At 41.0% G+C, this 13,576-nt stretch overlaps 1 long non-coding RNA gene and 1 pseudogene across 1 annotated transcript; both read right to left on the bottom strand.

Annotated features, from left to right (window-relative positions):
• Positions 1–313: 313 nt before the first annotated feature.
• Positions 314–840, bottom strand: LOC137757284 (centrin-2 pseudogene; annotated as a pseudogene).
• Positions 841–4,544: 3,704 nt separating this feature from the next.
• On the bottom strand, positions 4,545–12,972 carry LOC137757482 (uncharacterized). The gene is made up of 4 exons (XR_011072341.1): positions 12,898–12,972; positions 11,681–11,777; positions 9,634–9,685; positions 4,545–4,858 (listed from the first exon to the last, which is right to left on the bottom strand). It is a non-coding gene; the product is annotated as an uncharacterized lncRNA (long non-coding RNA).
• Positions 12,973–13,576: the final 604 nt, after the last annotated feature.

Here is a 13,576-nt window from a genome sequence, read left to right as displayed (position 1 = left end):
GCCAATGCAAGGGACACGGGTTCGAGCCCTGGTCCGGGAAGATACCACATGCCGTGGAGCAGCTAAGCCCGTGAGCCACAACTACTGAGCCTGAGCTCTAGAGCCCGCGAGCCACAACTACTGAGCCCGTGTGCCACAACTACTGAAGCCCGCACACCTAGAGCCCGTGCCCTGCAACAAGAGAAGCCATGACAGTGAGAAGCCCGCGCACCGCAACAAATAGTAGCCCCCGCTCACTGCAACTAGAGAAAGCCTGCGCACAGCAACGAAGACCCAACACAGCCAAAAAAAAAAAAAAAAAATGACAGTGATCTTAATAAAAGCTGGTCTTCTTCATGATACACAGGAACTCTTGCTCATTGACTTCTCCGTCTCCATTTCTATCGGCCTCATCAATCATTTCCTGCCCCTCCTCATTGGTGAGGTTTTCACCCTACTCCTTGGCCACACAGTTTAGATTTTTGAACTATATCTTCCCAGTTTCATCATCATTGAAGAGCTTCAAAGCTTTCAGGATTTCTTCTTTGGTATCTTTCTCAGACATTTTCTGACTCATCACAGTCAAAAAGCTACAGTTCATTTTTCTTGTCCCTTCCTTATCAATTTCACTTATCATTTTCTTATCTTCTTTCTTGGGTTCAAAGCCCAGTGCCCTCACTGCCACCTTAAGTTCCTTAACATCAATTGTCCCAGTTCTGTCAGCATCAAAGAGATCAAAAGCTTCTCAAATTTCCTGTTTCTGCTCTTCAGTAAGCTCCGGTTTAGGACTCATCCTTTTTCGCTGAGCAGTTGATGCCATGTTTGCCTTCTTAAAGTTAGAGGCCATCGCGGATGGACTCCACTTCCTGTTCCATACAGTATATTTTTTAAAAAGTTTATCACTCATGTAATAATGCTCTCCATGTGTTGTAATTTAACATACTGATGAAATATTTCTCTGTGAGATGCTTCATGGGTCTTCTAAAGCATCTCGAACTTAGCTGGAGGTCAAAAGAACTGTAATTAAAATTTGATATTTGGAAAGTTTGTCAGAAAAATATCAAAAGGGTTTAGAACACTCAGTCGGATAGGATCACAGGTCACTGTGAAACCATAGTTATTCACTTAGCCAAAGTAACAATAAAAGATTTCAAAGGCAAATACAGAACAGATCGCTTAAAAGGTAAAGAAACTTAAAATCTGTTATCAAAGGCAGTTCAACATTTTAAGAAAACTTGTTCTCTTAACAGAGAGAAAAGCCAAATTCAAGTTTTGTACCAGCTTACTTTTAAAATTCATTTAATCAATTAAATTTATTCTAAGCTTAGCCAGTCCTGACCATGCACAAAACTCTTTCCTCGGGGTCCACTTCCCACAAATCTTCCATCACTTTCTGTATCCATCACTCTTTCTTCCATCCAGAAACAACCAGCTCTCAGTCAGACTTACTTTCTTTTCACTAATAAAATGCAATTCTATTCCTCATACCTTCTTTTTTTTTCTTTTTTTTTTTTAAAGCAGAGGGAGTTTTATTTTATTTATTTATTTATTTATTTTTGGCTGCGTTGGGTCTTCGTTGCTGTGTGCAGGCTTTCTTTAGTTGCAGCGAGCGGGGGCTACTCTTCATTGCAGTTCATGGGTGTCTCATTGCAGTGGCTTCTTTTGTTGCAGAGCATGGGCTCTAGGCACGCGGGCCTCAGTAGTTGTGGCTCATGGGCTCTAGAGTGCAGGCTCAGTAGTTGTGGCACACAGGCTCAGTTGCTCTGTGGCATGTGGGATCTTCCCGGACCAGGGATCGAACCTGTGTCCCCTGCACTGGCAGGCAGATTCTTAACCACTGCGCCACCATGGAAGTCCCACATTTGCTTTCTTATAGAGAACGTCTCAGGGTGGCACCAAACCTATTCATTAATAGTCCTAAATATCTTTAGTTTCTCTGTTTAGTAATTGATGTCTCAGTGTCTTATTTTATTGGGAAATGACCCAGCTATTCAACAAACTTCCATCATTTAACTTAACACAACTGTAAAATTTCACATTACCAAATATCTGGAGAGATCATCCTCAAGTAGACATTCTAAAACGTAATTATTCCTAAAAAGTTCATCCAAAAGCTCTTATCTCACTTGCATTTAATACACTTATAAAAATTTCATGATACCAAGTTATTTCTCTTGCTGAAAAATTTGCAACAGATATAATAAGGTCTTATTTGACTTCTATTAAACCCAAGTACAATAAAGGTATTATATTTGATGTTGATGACTCTAAAGATATGTCTATATTAATTAGATCAACAAACTTAAACATTAATACCAGGTTATTAATTTAATACTGAATATTTCCCAGTTCACGTGAACCTAAAATTAATTCTGGCCAGTTACCTTCTGTGTTTTTTTGAGAATCTATATAAGTGCTTAATTTCCTTTAATCCAATTAAGTAGAGCTCACTTACAAATTAATGTTGTTAATACCATCCAAAGGTAAAAACAAAGACAATGCACACATAAACATACAGACAGACACAACCAGAGGTCTCATAGCCTCATTTCTAAACTTAGTCATGAATCAGGTATTACAATATAAAACTCACTAGCTTATAAATAACAGTTGGAATAGGTAAAATTTAAAAGTCTTCTTACCTTTTTTTTCCCCTCAGTCTCAGGAATTAGAGATGGTCTAGATAAGATAAGTGATCCTGAGAGCCCTGGTCTCAAGGCACAGGGAGAGAAAGTCAAGTTCTCCTAGTAGGACTTGTTCCCTCAGGGTCAGAATTCTGAAAAGACGTTTTATCAAGCTTGCTTTTACTAACTGTATATGCAAAAAGGACCAGTTTTGGAATTTTCAAGAGTTTTACCTAGACCAACTTTCTCTGGAGTCTAAATAATATGGTGGCCACACAATGTTGTAGTAAAATATCTCTTTCTTAGTCATAGGTTCATAGCTAAAATCTTTCCAGTCAGACAGAATTTGCCCAAGAGGGCTTCACAGTGGAACAGAACTAGAATTTCCCATTTCACAAGGCAGAATGGCCATCACAAATCACAACACAGAACACAAAGCATAAAACACACACAGGCACGGCCATCCTAATCAGTCACTCCCTTAAATACAAGATTGCAGTCTCTCAGAAAACTTCCTGCAGAGACACAGAACTTCAGATCCGAGTACTGACAGAGTAAACGGAAGTATCTCGGGTCTTCAGAGATTTCAAAGGGAGGAAAAGAGGTTGAAAGAAGAGGGGAAGGAGGGGGATAAAAGGGATGGCCTTACAGGTGTCTCCTGCAACCTGCAGATGCCCAGGTGTTACGGGACTTTTCCCTGGGCTTCCAGGAAGGGAGAATGGGAACTTGGCCCTACCAGAAGCCAGAAACAGATACCACATACCACATACCAGACCAGAATTCGAGTTCTCTGCCCACTGGAGGTGATCAGGCTCCGACCCTCAGATCAGGCTGAGGCCCTTCAACTAGACTCCTGCGTCCAGGACCAGGACAGAAGAAAAAAGGGTAGGATAGGAGGGGTTGAAAAGAGGAAAGGAAGAGGGAAGGGGAAAGAGATCAATAAAGTCTCTTGTTCCTTACCTGGTCAGGGCACTCTGGCCAGTCATCTGTGTCAGAAGGAGACCAGGGACAAAAGGGTCCCAGTTGCGGCCTCTGGGTCTGGTCTGTCGGCAGGCGAACTGGTCCCTGAGTACCCCAAGTGGCCAGGATGTCAGTCGTAGCGAAGAAGGTGCCCCACCAGAGTCACCATTTGTTGCAGGAAGGGGGACCCCTTCCAGGGCCCGAGAGTGGGCTCTTGTCTAACACTCGGAAATGAATTGTCCAAGGAGACACACGTGCTGACAAAGCAAGAGACTTCACTGGGAAGGGGCGCCGGGGCAGAGAGCAACAGGGTAAGGGAACCCAGGAGAACTGCTCTGCTACGTGGCTCGCAGCCTCGGGTTTTATGGTAATGGGGTTAGTTTCCTGGTTGTCTCTGGCCAATCACTCTGACTCAGGGTCCTTCCTGGTGGCACTTGCATGGCTCAGCCAAGATGGATTCCAGCAAGAAGGATTCTGGGAGGTTGGTAGGACATATGGACTGGTGCCTCCTCTCTCCTTTTGACCTTTCTCAAATTCTTCCGGTTGGTGGTAGCTTGTCAGTTCCACGTTCCTTACCAGGACATCCTGTTGTAAGAGAACTCATGCAAGTGGTTACTATTGGGCCTGGCTAGGGCGGGTGGCTTCAGTCAGTGGTTCCCCTAATAGATCTTTGGCTTGGTTGTGTCTTTTGACTTGACACCCACCAAGAGATGAACCCAGTGTTTGGGTAACAGAACCCTGGTGCCCCAGTTCCCAGGCCAGGGCTCTTTTCTTTAAACTACATTGTCCTTATGTGCAGCTTCCATTATTGAATGTCCACTATGGGCCACAGTATTTGTAAAGTACTGTGAGTTCTTTACATATGTCATTTCTAATCCTCCCCACCCAGCAAGGTTCATTCCTTGTATAAAGACATAAGACACTGAGGCCAATTGCGGGCGTCAGTCTGACTCCAAAGTCAGGAGACTTCTAGTCTATCATGTTGTCGCTCAGTACTGGAAATGAGAGCAGAAAAGAGCACTGAATGGTTCATTTAAAACACACTCATTCTACATGCAGACAATTGTTGCTTTAAGGGAAGGGTAGAAGAAAAGGAGAGATTACATTTTGGCATGCAAAGGCAAAACAGTAAATATTCTTTTTTCCTGTTCCTGGATCCTACTGCAGCTTCTTCAAAGCAAGTGAATGTGTGCATGTTGACACAGCTCTTATTTTAAAATCTTCTTTGGCTCAGTTTTCAGCTTCTTCTTTCAACCAGTCCCATGACTCCCCTCTGTCAGGCTCTGAGAATCTGCCTAAAATCATTATGCAGCAGTTACTGTTAAGATCCACTCTGCAAAAATAATTCACTTCTCTCCACTTCTTCTTGTTTTAGAGTATATTACCTGGCATGGCGCCATGTTAATCATAAAGGTCTTGCACTTTCCGGATACTTTAATATTAATATTTAAAAAATAGGTTCATTCCATCAGAAAGTTTATCCTTTTTTCTTAATTATTTACAAGTATATAGTTTTCTCATTTTTGTCTGAAATAGTACATTTTTTTTGCCCCCGCCCCCACCCCTGCCCATGCCTGCCGGGTCTAAGTGCATTTTGCTTTAACCTAAGTATACTGAGACTTGCCTGGTGGCGCAGTGGTTAAGAATCCGCCTGCCAATGCAGGGGACACGGGTTCGAGCCCTGGTCCGGGAAGATCCCACGTGCTGCGGAGCAACTAAGCCCGCGAGCCACAACCACTGAGCCTGCGCTCTAGAGCCCACGAGCCACAACCACTGAAGCCTGTGCGCCTAGAGCCCGTGCTCCGCAACAAGAGAAGCCACCGCAATGAGAAGCCCACGCACCTCAACAAAGAGTAGCCCCCACTCGCCGCAACTAGAGAAAGCCTGCGCACAGCAACGAAGACCCAACACAGCCATAAATAAATAAATAAATAAATTGATTAATTAATTAATTAAAAAAAAATCTAAGTATACCTGTTGACGTTAAAACTCCACAAGTAAAAATGAATGGATAGGGAATTCCACGGTGGTCCAGTGGTTAGGACTCTGCACTCTCACTGCCAAACCCTGGTCCAGGAATTATAAAAATCCCACAAGCCGCGAGACACGGCCAGAAAAAAAATGGATATTATTTTAAACTTGCTTCCTTAAAAAACACCAGGTTATTGTACTTTGGTTATTTGCAAGTAATCAAAACTAATTTAGAAACTTCACATTATCATGGTTGTGCAAAAAAGAAAATTATACTGCAATGCAAGATGCCTGCCAAATGGGAAAAATAAAGCTCAAAGAACGTTCTATTGCTGTTATAAAGCAATGGTAAGATCTCCAATTGGGCCAAACTGACATCATGTGCCTCCTGCTGGGATGTACTGAGAAGGACCAAACATCCCTTCTGTGGTCTTTTTGCCAAAAATGCACAATCTGAATCTAATCATGAAGAAACATCAGATAAACTAAAGGACCTTCCACAAGATGAATGACCTATATTCTTCAAAAAATGTCAAGGTCAAGAGATACAAAGTAAAGTTGAGGAACAGTTCCACATGAAAAGAAACTAAGAAGACAAGACAACTAAATCACAATTTGTGAGTCTGGACTGGATCCTAGACCAGGAAAGGAAAATAGCCATAGGAGACATTACTGGGACAATTGACAAAAGTAGAACAAGGACTGTGGATTGAACAATAGCTTTATCACAATGTTAAATTTCCTGACTTTGATCAGCGTACTGGGGTTGCATAAGAGAATGTCCTTGTTCTTAGGAATTACAGCCTGAAGCATTTTGGGTAAAGGACTATAACATCTCCAACTAACTAGTGGTTTGGGGCGGGGGGGGGGGGGGGGGGGGGCGGAATGCATGTAAACATAAAGAGAGAGAGACTGATAAATAAATGGAGCAAAATATCAACACTAGTTGAATCTGGATAAAGGGTATAAAAGAATTCCTTGTACTCTTTTTACAGCTTTTCTGTGCATGCATTTAAAATTATATCAAAATGAAGAGTTATCGAAAACTGTGAATGTATAGAAAATGTAAGAATATAAGAAAAAAAGGAAAAAAAGGAAAACAACGCTCCTGAATTATATATGACACAGCAGCATCTAAGACATGTTTAAAGCTCTCGATAACAGGCAAACTTGACTTAAGGGAAACAAAAGGTCTGCCTTTTAAAGTGCAGGGTTGAAGAAAACAGGAAGGTGGCCTTTTTGATACTTTCTGCCTTTTAAAGTGCAGGGTTGAAGAAAACAGGAAGGTGGCCTTTTTGATACTTTCTGCCTTTTAAAGTGCAGGGTTGAAGAAAACAGGAAGGTGGCCTTTTTGATACTTTCAGCCCATTGTTCACAGAGTTAATAAAATAACCCCAGGAGGTACATGCCTCATCCAGCCCAGTCACTCTCTACCAGGCCTCCAGGTCTCAGCTCACTTTCACTGACAACTTTTTTTTTTAAACAAATTTATTTATTTATTTATGGCTGCGTTGGGTCTCTGCTGCTGCACGCCGGCTTTCTTTAGTTGCGTCAAGTGGGGGCTACTCTTCGTTGCGGTGCGTGGGCTTCTCACTGCAGTGGCTTCTCTTGTTGCGGAGCACGGGCTCTAGAGCGCAGGCTCAGTAGTTGTGGCGCACGGGCTTAGTTGCTCCACAGCATGTGGGATCTCCCCGGACCAGGGCTCGAACCCGTGTCCCCTGCATTGGCAGGCGGATTCTTAACCACTGCGCCACCAGGGAAGCCCCACTGACAACTTTGACACCTGTGTGACCTCAAGTCAATGCCTGCCTCATTCTGGGTGGAGTTTCTGCTTCTCTGTGGAAGATTCAGCCAAGGCCCTGTCTCAGTTCCTTAATCTCCTCAACTCCAGTACTTCTGGATACTTGGGGCAGGGCAGGAGGAGGAAGCAGTTTCATGTAAAGGCCATAGGCCACTCAGAATATGTATGCTGTGCCCGTTCCTTGATCATATCAAGACCTTCAGTCCCAAACCACCTTATCTCCCTTCACATTATCACTCACCTTGTTTCCATTCTCTCCCCATGGTTAATCATCCCATCCTCAACCTCTCAAGCCCCTGTCCTTTGTCCCTGCAAACTCCCAACCCTGGATCAATCCAGCCTTTTGCCTCTTCTGGTCCTTCCCACTTGTTGTTCAGGATAATGGGAAAAACCTCATGTTGGTGCTGACTGGTATGTGCGTGTACACACACACACACACACACACACACACACACACGTGTGTATGTGTGTGTGTGTTTCCCCCAACACGATTGGGCTTTCACCTTATTTGGCAATCTTTTTTCACCTTTTCTCGGTTCTTTTTTTCCTTGAACTTATTTCATATTGTTGAAACCTCCTTTTCCCGTGGCTTCCATGACATCACTATCTTTGGGTTCCCACTGCTTCTTTGCCCTGCTCTCTGCTGTCTCTCTAAATGTTGAGTTTCTGCAGGATTCTATCATTGGCATGTCTTTTTTTCTTACCCTGTACCAGTGGTTCTCAAACCTGGCTGCATATTAGAATTGTTACAGCAGGCAGGTAGCTAGATATGAGCAGAAAAAGGGGGGCATGGCCAGATGGCAGGAAACCACGCATCTTGTAAACAGCGGGGGGGCCCATGGGCAGACAAAGAAAAGCAGGACCTCCAGACTGACAGGAAACCACACATTTTGGGGTGATAATTGTTCTGAAGGCAGACAAAGAAAGGTGGGAAAAGGCGGGAATCTCCAGTGTCTGGATGTAAACTTTTGCTCACTATGCTCTCATTACAATAAAATTAGCCTTGCAGATAAGAAGTACCCATCATGCACTGAAGCCATGACACTTCCAATCAAAGCTAAATAAGGACAAAATCCCTCCTCCCCTCGGGAAGGTGGTGGTGGGGTGAAAATCAGAGAATACGCCCTCCAACCCCTCCCTCCCCAATGAATATTCTGCCCCTTCATTTATACACCCCACATAACCAGCTTGCCAAAGAAACTCAGGGCAGCTATTCACCTGAAACTGCCCGCTCTCATCTCCGGAGCATACAATTGCTTAAGTAAATCCTCACTTTACTTATTTTACTGACCTCCCTGTCTCGTTTCTGAATTCTTTCTGTGATGAGACAAGAACCTTTCACTGGGAACAGAATCACCTGGGAAATTTAAAATATTATCATGCCTGGGTCCCACCCCTGATTTGATTTGTTGTTAGGATGGCCTGGGCATTGGGGTTTTTCAGTCCCTCCAAGTGATCATAAGGTACAGCCAAGGTAGAGAACTTCTTCATCCAGGTGATCTTATCTACTCCCACAATTCTAGCCACCTATATGCAGAAGATTCCTAAATCTCCATTCCTAGCTCCCACCTTTTCCCCTGAGCTTTGGACCTGTCTATTGGTTATGTTCACCCCCTAGAGAGTCAAAGTCAAATGACCAAACTGAACACTTGACCTTCCTCCCCAGCTTGATCTTTCTCAAGTAATCTCAATCTTGAGACATCTACATGTTAGTAAATAGTGATAGTCTGTACCACTGCCGTTCACTGAGCTGACCACATCAAAAACTTCAGACTCATTCTTGACTCGACCTTCACTTCCCACACTCCACCAATCTCCAAATCTTTCTTAAATCCATCTCATCGTTTCCCCCACCACTTATTTCCAATTACCTAAACTTGGGTCTTTATTCTTTCTATTCTGTATAGTAATAACTGGCTTCCTGCGATTCATGTCCCACAGGCTTCAAAAGTTACCTTTCCAGAATACAAATCTAATGATGAAGAAAAACCCCTTGCTAAAACTCTTCAATGGCTGTCAATTGCCTGCAGAATAAAGATCAAATGCTTAAAGACTTCTCATAGCTTGGTCTTAGACTTCCTTTTCTGACTCAACTGCTATTATTCTTCCAAAGACACAGGCTCAAAACCTGCTGAGTTACTACAAGTCTCAGACATACCATGGTCTTTCGTGAGCCAATAATATAAAGAAAAATTATCCAAAATTTGGGAATAAGATTACTTATCAAATAATAAAAAGACTATTCTGTGCTCTTTCAGCGTTGTACTGGAGAACGTCAAATAAGTACGACTATGTTACCTGATGCAGAGCAGTGCTGTCCAATGGAGCCGCATATGCAGTTTCAAATTTTCTAGTAGCCATATTATAAAAAGCAGTTAAAAAGAAAGTAGAGAAATTGATGTTAATAATGCATACTATTTTACTCAGTATGTCTAAAATATTATCCTTTCAATATGTAAGAAAAAAGAGTACCAAAACTCATTTTCCTTTAATATTTGCATCCACACTGATAAAACTAGTTTATTTTTTTCAAAGAATTGATTTGACCTTAAAGTTAAAGCACGTCAATTTCAAAACCCACATCTGTCCAAGTTAGGCAAATGCACTTATTTGTGTCAACTTAGTATTCTTAACGTTAAATCCAAAGGGGTAGTGTGCTATTTGAGAAGGAATTCTACATTTGTCAATGTAAATGAGGCATTCTTCAAATTTTTCTTCCAGTATTTACAGTCAATTTACAAAATGCTATTGAAATTAAAATCTTCTACACATTGATTCATGTTAGAAAAATGTATAAAATCACTATTATTGCTTTGAATCATTGAAAAATTCCAACTTTGACATAACTTCTTATACCTGTCTAGCTAAATCACAAGCTTCTCCTTGGACTTTCAAATTTATCTTGTTCCTATGCGGTGTGAAATCCGTGAGAAAACATGCAAGACACGTTGCCTTGTTTTTTTAATTTGTGAATATTTGGCAAGCATTACTTTTGTGTCTAGAAAATCTTGAATTGGAGTTAACAGCACAGTAAAACTCTTTGTGGCTCAACCAAGGAGCCCTGGCAATGAATACAAGATCATTAAATTGATTTTCTACTTCTTTCAGCATTTCCATAAACTGGTGATGAGTCACAGTATTTGCATGTAGATGCTGAACAGTTTTAACAACTGTATCCATGACGCTTTTCATAGAGTCTGTTTCAGAGAGCTGAGCACAGATATTTTCAGTGTGTATCACACAGCGATATGAAGTCACCAGAAAAACGTCAGTCTCTTGTTTTTAAAATTCCAACAGATCCAGAATTTTGACCTAACAGCTGGAGCACCATCCGTTGTGATGTATTTGTTGCATTTCTTCTGTGACAGATATAAAAGATTCACAAATATCTATGCCATAGTGTTTCAGGCTATGAACTGGCTTTTGTTTTTTTTTCTTAAGGCACATATGGCAGTACTTTGAGACAAAACATACCGAAAGTATTAATTAGACAGTGTCTTGTATCACATGAATCATCTCAAACTAAAGAGAAGTACTTGCAATTTTTCCAATTTGTGAAGCAATTTATCATGGTTGCTGTTAGAAAGGTCTTGTAATCTACAGGCAATTATTTTGCAGTTTAACTGAAGATCTGTTTGTTTGTTCTAAAATATCATTTTTAGTCTTTCCCTTACATTTTTAAACCAGAATTTCCATAACAGAAATAATTTCTTTTACTATCACCATCTAAAACAGTTTTCTATTATGTGCAAGAATCCAACTCATTAGAAAGATGGCCAACAGTAAAAAAAAAAGCTGACCAAAGTTACAAGTTCAGAGGCTGTTATCATTTTTTTAAGCAATATTCACTGGACATTCATTTTGAATGTTGGCAACTAATTACATTGACTTCTTTTTTTGGACTGTTTTCATTAAACTCACTCTGTACTTACTGAAAATGTCCCTTAATATTATCCACTTTACTATCTTTAAACAACTTTTACGCAACAGCTTTTAAATTTTTCAAATTACGTGAAATTTACAACATGCTTTCTTCCAATCTCTCCGTTTTTTCTCCTCTTCTGATATAGTGCTAATATCCACACCTCCACTCAATTCTGCCTCAGTAGTATGCCTTTGTTTTAAATTTAAAAATTAGTCCATACTTATTTTTTATTAAAAAATAGCTTAATTATATTATCATTTAAAGCATAAGAAGTATCTCAGTTTAGTTACCAATTATGATTCACAAAGGTATCACTGTAAACGGTGCTGATTGCATAAAATGTTCAAATAAACACATTTCAGTGTTACATTAATGCATATAAAAAAATAATTTGAATTGATTCAACCCATTGACACTTACTAGAGAGATGATGAGTTTACATGTAATACTGGAGACAACTCTTGAAATACAGTACAGCAATATCCACGAGATGCAACAGTTAAAGTGAAATGCAGTCCTACGGAAACAATAAAGTTGAATTTAATGGAAAAATATTTTACACTGCTTCAGTTTTACATTTAAATTAAAATTGAGTAAAATTTTAAAAAACTAAAACTTCAAGCCTTTTTTCACCCAAGTTTAGCAACACTGGTTATCCTAGGTACTTGTCAGCTAATTCAAGTACTACTTTTAAAAAATGATGATGCTGGTGATGACACTAGGACTGTACAGTTCTCTGTCTTTTCTATAACTATGCTAGGTTCTTTCGGCTGCTGACTGAGATGCTGTGCTTTTTTTGCCCTTCCCTATGAATAAATTCTGATGTGCCTAAATTGTGAATAATTTGACAATGCCTTATAAATACAACAACAACAACAAACCCAGTGCACACTGATATCAGTGCCTGCCTCTCCCCCCAGGATTTATAATTCCTTGTTTATGTTTCTCTCTTTCCATCTAGCCTGTGAGCCCTTGAAGCAGGGGCTGTGGTTTATTAACCTCAGTGGGTCAATGCCTAGGAGAATTCCTGGCACATAACAGGAGAGTGGGCATGATATAAATCTGTGAGGAATGAATGAAAGAATGGGAATCCTCGTGTATTCATCTATTCATGTGTGTACCCACTCAGGCCCTATTTGCTAACCTAGGCATGAGGGATATAGCCATGAACGTCTGTAAGTTTGGAATATAAGAGGACCATGACTTAATTGCTTGAATATGATTAAATAGTATATTTAAAAGCAGAAATTAAGAGATATGGAACCAAGAAGGCAACATAGACCCGACTAGTTTTATATAGTGGGATGTTCGTCCTAACTAGGAAACAACTGCATTGCTGTCAAAGAGAGAAGCAGTGTCCTTAATAGACTTCTTTCTCAGCAGACACCCGATCCTAACTCCATTTGAAAAGCTTAAAATAAAAAGACTGCTCTTTGCTTTTTTTCTTTCTCCAAATCTCATGATTTGGGATCAGAATCACCAGTTGGCAAACCTACACACAGTTTGCAGCATTCTGTTTTAAGCACAGACTCTGTTGAACTACAAATAGAATTGAATGTTTTCATCACAGCTGGATTTCCATCTTTTTATGCCAGCTGTGGAGCCCACTCGCTGGGTAATCAGTCACTGGAGCTCACCTTCTGTCTGTATTCCAGTGGCATTCAGGCAGGTATTTCCACAGAGAAAAATGTAACTCTGAAGTAGGGTCCCTTGACTGCTATTGTTACGGTGGTCTTAAATCCATGTAGCAACAGTTACTAAAGAAAGAAGATGAGACACCCCACAGATTACTTATTAATGAAGCAATCTGGTAGACAAGACTTTAACCAAATGATACAACTTTTCATCACTGTTAATGGGGCAAACTGACATCATGTGCCTTGTGATATAATGCCATGGTGTCTGGGCTATCCATTGCTGTCTGATAAACTACCTCAGAAGTTAGTTGCTTAAAATAACAATTGAAGGGGACCTTAAAATTGAACACAGGGGACTTCCCTGGTTGCGCAGTGGTTAAGAATCCGCCTGCCAATGCAGGGGACAGGTTCAAGCCCTGGTCCGGGAAGATCCCACGTGCCGCTGAGCAACTAAGCCCATGAGCCACAACTACTGAAACCCGCATGCCTAGAGCCCGTGCTCCGCAACAAGAGAAGCCACCGCAATGAGAAGCCCGCGCACCGCAACGAAGAGTAGCCCCGGCTCGCTGCAACTAGAGAAAGCCAGCACGCAGCAACGAAGACCCAATGCAGCCAAAAATAAATTCAATAAATAAATAAATTTATATAAAAAATTGAATACAAACAGAAACAAATGAAC

Source organism: Eschrichtius robustus, chromosome X, assembly GCF_028021215.1.
Source record: "Eschrichtius robustus isolate mEscRob2 chromosome X, mEscRob2.pri, whole genome shotgun sequence".
In the NCBI taxonomy this organism is placed as follows: Eukaryota; Metazoa; Chordata; class Mammalia; order Artiodactyla; family Eschrichtiidae; genus Eschrichtius; species Eschrichtius robustus.
The sequence above is the reverse complement of the archived record's forward strand: the minus strand, read 5'-3'. Positions and strand labels throughout refer to the sequence as shown.